Raw genomic sequence first — 9,097 nt, forward strand, 5'->3', positions numbered from 1 at the left:
TCTAATAATTGCTACCATTACTTTTGAGAGATGAAAACAAATAATGCGAGGAAAGTCTAGCAACACTGTTGCCAGCTTTTTTCACAATTTTAACATTATGCTTTGCAATATAATGATTGATATATCATCATTTCAAATCTTTATGATAAATTTAAACACATTTTTTAAGATAAAGAAGTTCACGAAAAGCAATAAGATAAACATTTTTGAGACCAAATCTTATCAGATTGTTTGTCAAAATGAATATTTTGACTTGATGGTGAGATTTAGTCTCATAAATGTGTATTTTATTCTTCTTTGTGAATTTCTTTATTTTGAGAAGTGCTCTTAGACTTAAATACACACAATTTTCATAATCAATTCATTATATGTATATGTACTGTACATTTGTACTGTGACTAGAACTGTGTAATAAGCTTTAATGAGGTAATTGGAGTTAAGAAAAACTTGCTCTGTAATTTTTTAATTATTATTATTTTTTTATATTATAAAAGATAAAATAAAAATACAAGGAAATATTGCATTCACATAGAAATGTAGTCAAATTGTCAGAGTATATAGACAATGCTGGTTGTTAATATTACTGTGTTTTGAAACTAAATTGGCTTTTCTAATAAATTTTAAATTAAATTTTAAAAATCTTTTTTTGTTTTTTACAATGGTCTAAAATTGGTTATAATTTTTTAGCTTTAAAATATAGAGAATGCCACATCATGTAAATTATAACATATGATAGCAATAAATAAAAACATATTACACAAAACATTTGTGTTTACATTTTCCTATAAAGTTTTCTAATAATTCGGTTATTCAGATTAAATGTATATAATTGTTAATGAGAACAGGATGAGCTTCCAAGAAGTAATTAAAAATATTTTTATTAGAGGTTTAGATAATCTCCCTGATAATAACAAAATGACATATGGTAATGTCAGAATGATATGTTAGATGCCAGAAATGACAGTTTAGAGTTGGATACACACAACATTTTGATAAAATTTGTCTTGATAGAAGCCAGATTTTTCATAGTTACAGTTATGCTTTTGTTATTTGTAACTACCATAACTAATCTTAGATTTTCATTTATTAAAAAGACAAATAAGTTTCTGCCCAGTATCCATTGAACCTTCTGTCAAACAAATAACGATTTAAAATAAATTAGTGTGTAGTTTTTATCTGTGCCATTGTCTTCTAATATATTTTTCATAATTATATATTACGTGCAACTTGGATCACATATTTACTATCTTGTATGTCTTTAGATTTTCTTTTATAAGCCATGCGTTCATTTTTACAGTTAAAGCAAAATAACAACAAAACACAGAGCAGCCTAAAAGAAAAATTAACTAAAATATATTTTAAGTTTAAGAATAGTTAAAATTGGTTTGGAACAGATGCATGTTGTTATTCATGATTTTATAGGAAATGATTGAATTACAAAGAACATTATGCAACTATTCCAAACCAGTTTTAACTGTTAATAATATATCCTTGGTAACTGACTTTTGGATTGCCTTGTATATTTAAATATTATTTCTTGATATTTCTATAAATACTCATTATTTTTTATTATACATAAATACAAATGAAAACAAGACAAATATCAAATATATATATATTTTTTTTTTTATATATAATTATTTTTAAATATTTACAATTCAAATATTATATGCATAATCAATCATCAGTATATATTATAAAGGTAAGTGTACAATGTGCGTGCCGCTAAAACTCAAAAATGAGTCTCAGTACTATCAAGGGAGTTATATGGTGTGGTAGCCCTCTATCCCCTATCCATGAAGAAGGTTCCTGTTTTTACCTGAAGGGCGTGCTGTTGAAGATATAAGGGCTGGAAGTTTCGCCCTCTAGAAATTTCTAGAGCAGTCCAGAACATTCGAGAGCATTCCACAACATTTCAGAATGTTCCGGGATGTTCCGGAACATTCCAGAACACTGTCAAATGTTCTGGAACATAACTACTGTAATAATCTTAATGTTTGTTGTTATTTTTTGCCCAAGCAATGCCGGGCTCATCTGCTAGTTGTATATAAATTTGAATGTGTGTAGGATTTCTTATAGAAATTAAAAATCATTTGCAACATTAGGTAGTTGCTATTGACAGAAACAGCTGATGTTAGTTCATAGTAGAGATGATTAAACAGAACTGAAATTGATAGTCAGCAGCATTGTTCTTGGCATAGGCTAGATATTCTTGTTGGCCCATTTTTTAATGTTTTTAGTGGTTTGAGATTTTGTCATGTCTTATGTCTGAGTCAGTGCTAAAAGGAAACGTACATTAATAAGCTAATTAGACTGCAATACAGTTAGATTCTTAGACGTTAAGAACACTTTTGAAAGAATGTAATTTCAAATTTAATATTTTTTCGAAAGTATGGTTTGTAATATTCAAAACCACAGTGAAACCGTATTAGATTGACAGTTGTGTGTTCTTATTTTTAAAAAATTAATTTAATTAATGCTACACTTTTGATATTTGTTATAAGAAACATGCAAGCTCTCTTAATATTGTTACAAGAATTTATTTTAATAATATATTGCCTAGTGATTCTTTTAAGGAATGTTTATGACACAAAATACTTTTGCTGTGTGGATTCATTCATATTAATCTATGTAGTGTATTACATTATAAATTCCTTAGTATTACAAAATGAATGCAAGTCTAGTTAAGTAATTAATAGTTATCACTTTGATTTTATCAGGTTAACAATCTGTCATGTATTTGAGGTAATTAAACTTTATTGATATACATACATAATTTCACATTTAAAAAAATCTAGCAACAAGAATTGTGTAATTTTTATGGCTGTTATAAGTTTTTATTAAAAATTAACTTTTATATTTTTAATTACTATAAAATGGCAAAACACTTAATTTTGAGGGTAGCAATAAGTTTTATAAAAAAAACCGTATATGTTAATAACAAATAAAGTCTTCATTAAGTCTTTCCCCTCTTGAGATACACCCCCCCTCTATCTCCCCACCCTCATGTATAAGCCACCAGGCCAAATTTCATTTTTTTTTTTAATTTTTACCCCATCCTGAGATATTAAGCAAAATAGACAACAGCACATGCACATCCATGGAATTTTTTACTTCCCCCCTCTTACAAGATTGCAAAAAATTCTGAGGGTCAAATTTGACATGATTTCTATACTTTCCCTTGTTATGTATACATAGTAGCCAGGAAAGTAAAAGGTCACAAATCATTTCATCTGAAAATGCATAAGCCAGTTCTGTTCAAACTGTGGTCTGTGGACCAGCACTAGTCTGAGAATAGTTTATTACTAGGCCATAACAAGATTTCACTTAATGTTGCAAGCATTATATATTACATTACTAAAACTATTGAACAATGACTTTAAGTCTTTTAAAAACATGTTATTTTATTACTCTCATTTTTCTTTATTAAACACTTGGTACCAGGAGAGGACTGGTGATGAGAATTGGCCCACAAATCTAGTTTTTCAAAATTATTAGAACCAAATTTTAGTCTAAAAATTAAAATAAAAAAAATTTTGAACTACATTCTTCCTGTTTATAACTATTTTTATTTAATTTTACAAAATACTGATCCACAAAGGATTGGAATGAAAAACTAGTCCATAAGCATAAAATTTGAGAAGCATTACTATAAACCATCTCTAATTTTTATGAATACATTTTTTTAGTTAATTCATTTTTTATTTTAAAATGTGTATTGAATTCTTTACTATAATCTTAGCATTGTGCAAAGGCTTCTGATGAAGTTCATGGGAATTTTCTGGTAATCAGTATTGTAAATTTTGCTTGTTCACAAAACTTGACAAATGGAAATGTCCTTCATCACTGACAAATAGATTGTTTGACAACAAAAATTCATTTAATGATCATGTTAGACAAACAAATTTTTGTGTCAAACAATGTTTGTCAGTGATGAAGGACATTTTCATTTGTCAAGTTTTGTGAACAAGCAAAATTTACAATACTGATTGCCAGAAAATTCCAGAAAAAAACCACTATTCAATGCATGCACTCTGTATTTTGAATGGAATAAATATAAGTCTTTTTGCAAAATGCCTCACACGCTCCTGTTTGAAATGTTTAATGAAGCTGCAAGGCAGAATGCAGAGAGTCATGGATTATGTTTGATGGTGATCCTTACATTTGCAATCTTTTCTGAGATATGTACAATTCTTGCTGTACCAGGAGGCTTTTTTTTTTTTTTTTTAATGCAGAACCAGTTTCTTTGAAGTTTTTAATCCATGGATGGTTAATGAATGTTGAATTGGTGACAAAATAACTGTTTTATATGTCCTAACAGTGAATGCATGTTATGCACCTGTCCACTGGTTTTTGATTACTAAATGCTATACTTTTGACAACACAGCATCAATGAGCAAGCTAGTGCAATTTCATGAATGTCTGGGAAAATTGACTTTGAAAATCTCCCATTTCTCTGCCCCGCCCTGTATAACCATTTCAGTAACAAAAAAAAAGGTTACTTTTTATTTTTTAAATTAGTTAAAAATAACCTTTTTTTATTAGAGATCTAAAATGATTGTTTATTACTTAGTAAACAATTTGAGAAGCTGTAAATGTTTCAAATTGATAAAATTTTATGGAAAAATATTGTTTATCTGCTTCAATGTTCTAGAAATTTTTCATTTTTATGTAACATTTGACATTAAATAGTTCATGCAGTTTTAATACAACAAACATTTTATGGCAACAATATTTTCTAAATTAAGTTACTGGTACTTGACTCAAAAGTCAATTTAAACACTATTTTAAATGATTTTAATTATAATGCTTAATCATTTTTACTTGAATAATATAACAAGAAAACTATAGGATTTTCAAAAACAAATGTTTTAAATACGGCATATATCAAGATTTCAATAAAATAAGATATAATATGGTCAGCTTAAAATGAATTTATTAAATGTTTTAATATATGATTTTGCTTAAACAAAACATTTTAAATGGTATATTAATATTTATTTACATATATCCATTGGTGTAAGAATAATTTAAAAAAAATTCTTTTGCAGATAAAAATGTTTTTAAAAGTATTCAAGGTTTGGGTTTATAAATTTCTGTTATTTTGGTTTGGTCCTGTAACACTGTAGGCCTATTGCTCTGTACTGATGCAAATGAGGCTATTGTTATGGACTGTGGAATATCTTCTATGAGTGATAACTGCTTCTGCTTTTTTTATTTTAGTGGTCAGTAATCTGTATATAGTTGATGCATAAGGTGTAAGCATAATTCTGTAGACACACAGTATCTTATCTTTATTGTTTCTGAGAAGATTAGTACAGTGGAATTTACTTTTTTTTTTATTTAAACAAGCTCTCTAAGTTATCTTTCTTTGATGACAACAAACAAAAGTATTGCCTTCTTTTATCATATGTGGCAAGTTTATATAACTGTTTTCCTAGATTAATGATTCCCAAATAGATATTTCTGGTTCATTTTATACATCTTGCCATTCACTTAACAGCTCTATAATTGACTTAAACAGCTCTATAATTGTAATAAGATATACTGTGTTTTGGTTTTTACATAGAGTAATGACCAGGAACAAAGTAGACAATTGTCAATTTTACCCTGATTTTAAGCATTTTTTTATGCAATAGAATCTAAGCTATTCTTATCAAAGAAATAAATATATACTGTTCTGCACAATTGAAAATATGATATTGATATGGAAGTTTCCTTGAACAAAATTACATTTTATCCTATGTTTTTGATACATTTCATTGAAATTTTCATTTATATAAAGTACATAAATGTAAATTTCTTTTTTTAACAAAGATTAAGGAAAACTATTTTAAATAAATCTACTTTTAATGCATTTATTGACATACATTCTTGAAGATTTACATTCAAGAATGACTCAGTCATATGCTACAACTACAACAGCTACATCTACAACAAGAATGACAGTCATTCTTGTTGTAGCTGTAGCATTTGTTATCAGTTATCTTTACATAACTTGTGTGTATTGCTAATAAGTGAAGTGTGTGCAATATTCTGAACAGAGCAAAATGAGTATGAATTTGCCATTTGCATTTGTTACTAAGTTATGATTTTAATAAACGGTTTAATAAATTTAATTGTTAGTAACAATCACTGATTAATACTTTAATATCCTCATAGAGTGATTAAATGATTTATTTTAGTAATTATCAGATAAAAATAATACTACATATTCATTTATATCAATATAAGTTGAGAGTTGTTTAAATTGTAAATTTGATGAGGTTAAACGTCTTTATGGAATTTAATTCAATGTAAATAAAATGTATAAAACTGAAATGACTAAAAAGAAATATTATTTTAATTATCAATTATGTCTTCAAAACAAAAAATAGGGTAAGAATTTCAGTTTTTGTCAAATGACCTTGTAATTTATTTTATGCTTGAAAGATTTTTTGAAATTTTAAAACTTTTCTAATAAAAATAAAGGAATTTGGTCTGTTTTAGAGTATTCAAGAAAAATACACAATTTTTATTTAACTTAAATTAGTTCAAAATTTCCTTAAAGGTAATGGAATAGCTTGATGAATTGAAGATATTTTTTGAAATGTCAAACCGAGTTCTTTTTCATAATATCATTGTTAATAAATATGCAAGTCTAATTTGTAACTGGTATAGAAACTATGTCAAACTGATGAAGGGGCTATAAAACGACAATAAAAAAAATTCTAAAACAGTGAATGGCTTTACTCCTTGTGTGATTATATCTGAATAGTGTCACATTATTTGTGAATATACCTCATCTTAATAACAAGTAATATGGATTTTGACACACATTGAAAGAAATATGCATTACTTTGCAAATTGATAAATACAAATGCAATGTACTTTATACATTCTTTTTTATATAAAAATAAGTTGTAATCCTGTTTTAAAGACTTAAAAATGTTGTGAAATCTAATTAAGTTATATAAGTATAATATTCAAGTTCAATTTGTTCAATATTTATTCATAAATTAATTTTACTCTAAATTAAGCTATTGAATATCCTAAAAATATAAAACAGTCATTTAAATAATGTGCAATTGATGTCTCAAACATAAATTGAAATACTTCATCCATTAATGTTTTCCAATGCAGTTCAGCTGCATATTGTACTTGTGATGTTACTAGTCATGAAACAGCCAAGTCATATCACACCTTTTCAAATATTTCATCATCTATGCAATTACTGCATCAATGAACATCTTTATTTTTCAAATTTTATGACTCTTGAGCAATTAAAACTCATAACAGTAAGTTAAAATTAGAATAATATCCTACATATTGCATAAAGCTAAAGTATGAACATTTTAAAAGCAGCCTTTTGCATATCACAAAAGCTTTCTCTTCTATTTCTCTGGTTATAATTGAATATTAAAACTAAGTGATGAAGCCTAAATAAATAAGGGAAAGTGCATTTAAGTATTTAATTAAACATTAAAAGTGTAAATACTATATATTTGTTCAATATTGACTGAACAAATATATAATGTTAATACTCTAAAATTAGCTCTTTATAATATAGAATTTTAAAAAAAAAATTGTTATTTTCAAGTAATGGCACTTTTTAAACTATAAAACCAACTTGATATAGCTTTATTAATACAGTTTAATAGATTAAGAAATTTCATATATTTTACATTAATATTTTTCAAAACTGATGTTTCATCTTAAGTTGAAAATTTGAAATATATTATATTGCAATTGTTTTTATTGTTGATGAGTCATAAATTGCCTATTTTTACAATACGTAGATATGTTTTAAAGCCAAATAATTGCTATGTTAGATTGGGCTATATTATTATAGCTGTTAATAGTTGAACTGCAATGCTGCTTATCATACCAATGCGTAACTGGCATCGCATCCTCACAGTAAGCAGCATTTGCAGGTTCGAGTCCTGCTCCGGAACAATCCTTTTCTTCTAGATCCTTCTAAATTAATTGATAAATATTCATTTAATCATAATTATTAAATTTAATAAGAGAGAGCACCTAATGCCTACCTCAACGTCAAATTACTTAGCATTTAACTATTAATAGTAGTTTATATCTGTTTATATTTTAATCCAAAGTTTAATAAGTATTGAAAAATATAATTTAAAATGAAGTTTTTCTAACTTTTAAATTTACACAAACAAATACTTTTGAAAAAATCTATTATTGTTTCAAAGAAATATGCAACAATTTATTTTTTGTACATTAGTGACTAGACAAAGATATTTATTGATTATTTTTATTGATGCTAGTTTTAAAAATATGTAGCTACATAAATAGCTTATAATTGAAATTGATGATTCATGGTTTTTTTGATCTATCGATTTGTCTTTGTTTTTAATATTTAAAGTTCCAGTTAAGATATATCAATGTATATATTTAAATTACTGTAAATATTTATGAAAAATAATTATAATTTTAGTTATATTTTAAATTATGGAACTATATTTAAATGCTATATAGTTTATTTGTTATATAGATGGAGTAATTTAATAACAAAATTTAAACACTATCTGACACTATCTACAATTATTTTTTTTTTTACCTGCGGAAAAAATTCTGTGCCATCTGTACAGATGATCTGAACTACTGGACTGATTTAATGACTTAACATAGGTAAATGGAGTGTTACTTGACCCAGTTCAGTTTTTAAAGATCTACTCAATGTGAATTCACTTCTTAAAGAAGCTATTTCTTTTTCATGTTTTGGAAAATTTTGAAAATTATTCTATGTAAAGTATACTGTATTTTTTAAAGATAAATTTTTCATAAAAATAAAAAGTTATGCTTAATTGCTCCCATTTCTGGGATGTTTTTTTCCTCCTGTCAAACTGAATGTTTCTAATATATAGGAAGATAAGTTATATATAATATAACTTGATCAACAAATGTCAGACCAGATAGTGTAATTGGAAAATTTTTTAATGTCTGCGTTAATAATAAATTAATTACAGTATTAAAAACATACATTTAGTCATTCTTAACTTTGTGAATAATAAATTTGATAAATTTTGAGGTGTGAAAAAATTACTTCAGAAACTTCAAACAATGAAGATATTAATTTTTTTTTTTTGTGTTA

At 26.1% G+C, this 9,097-nt stretch overlaps 1 protein-coding gene across 1 annotated transcript in view; it reads left to right on the top strand.

Annotated features, from left to right (window-relative positions):
- The window catches only part of LOC111631199 (zinc transporter ZIP9-B-like), a 47,418-nt gene that overhangs the window by 1,101 nt on the left and 37,220 nt on the right, over positions 1-9,097 (top strand). The gene's annotated exons all lie outside the window — the stretch shown is intronic.

This window comes from Centruroides sculpturatus, unplaced genomic scaffold (assembly GCF_000671375.1).
Source record: "Centruroides sculpturatus isolate CEXI.00-Female unplaced genomic scaffold, Cexi_2.0 scaffold602, whole genome shotgun sequence".
Classification (NCBI taxonomy): Eukaryota; Metazoa; Arthropoda; class Arachnida; order Scorpiones; family Buthidae; genus Centruroides; species Centruroides sculpturatus.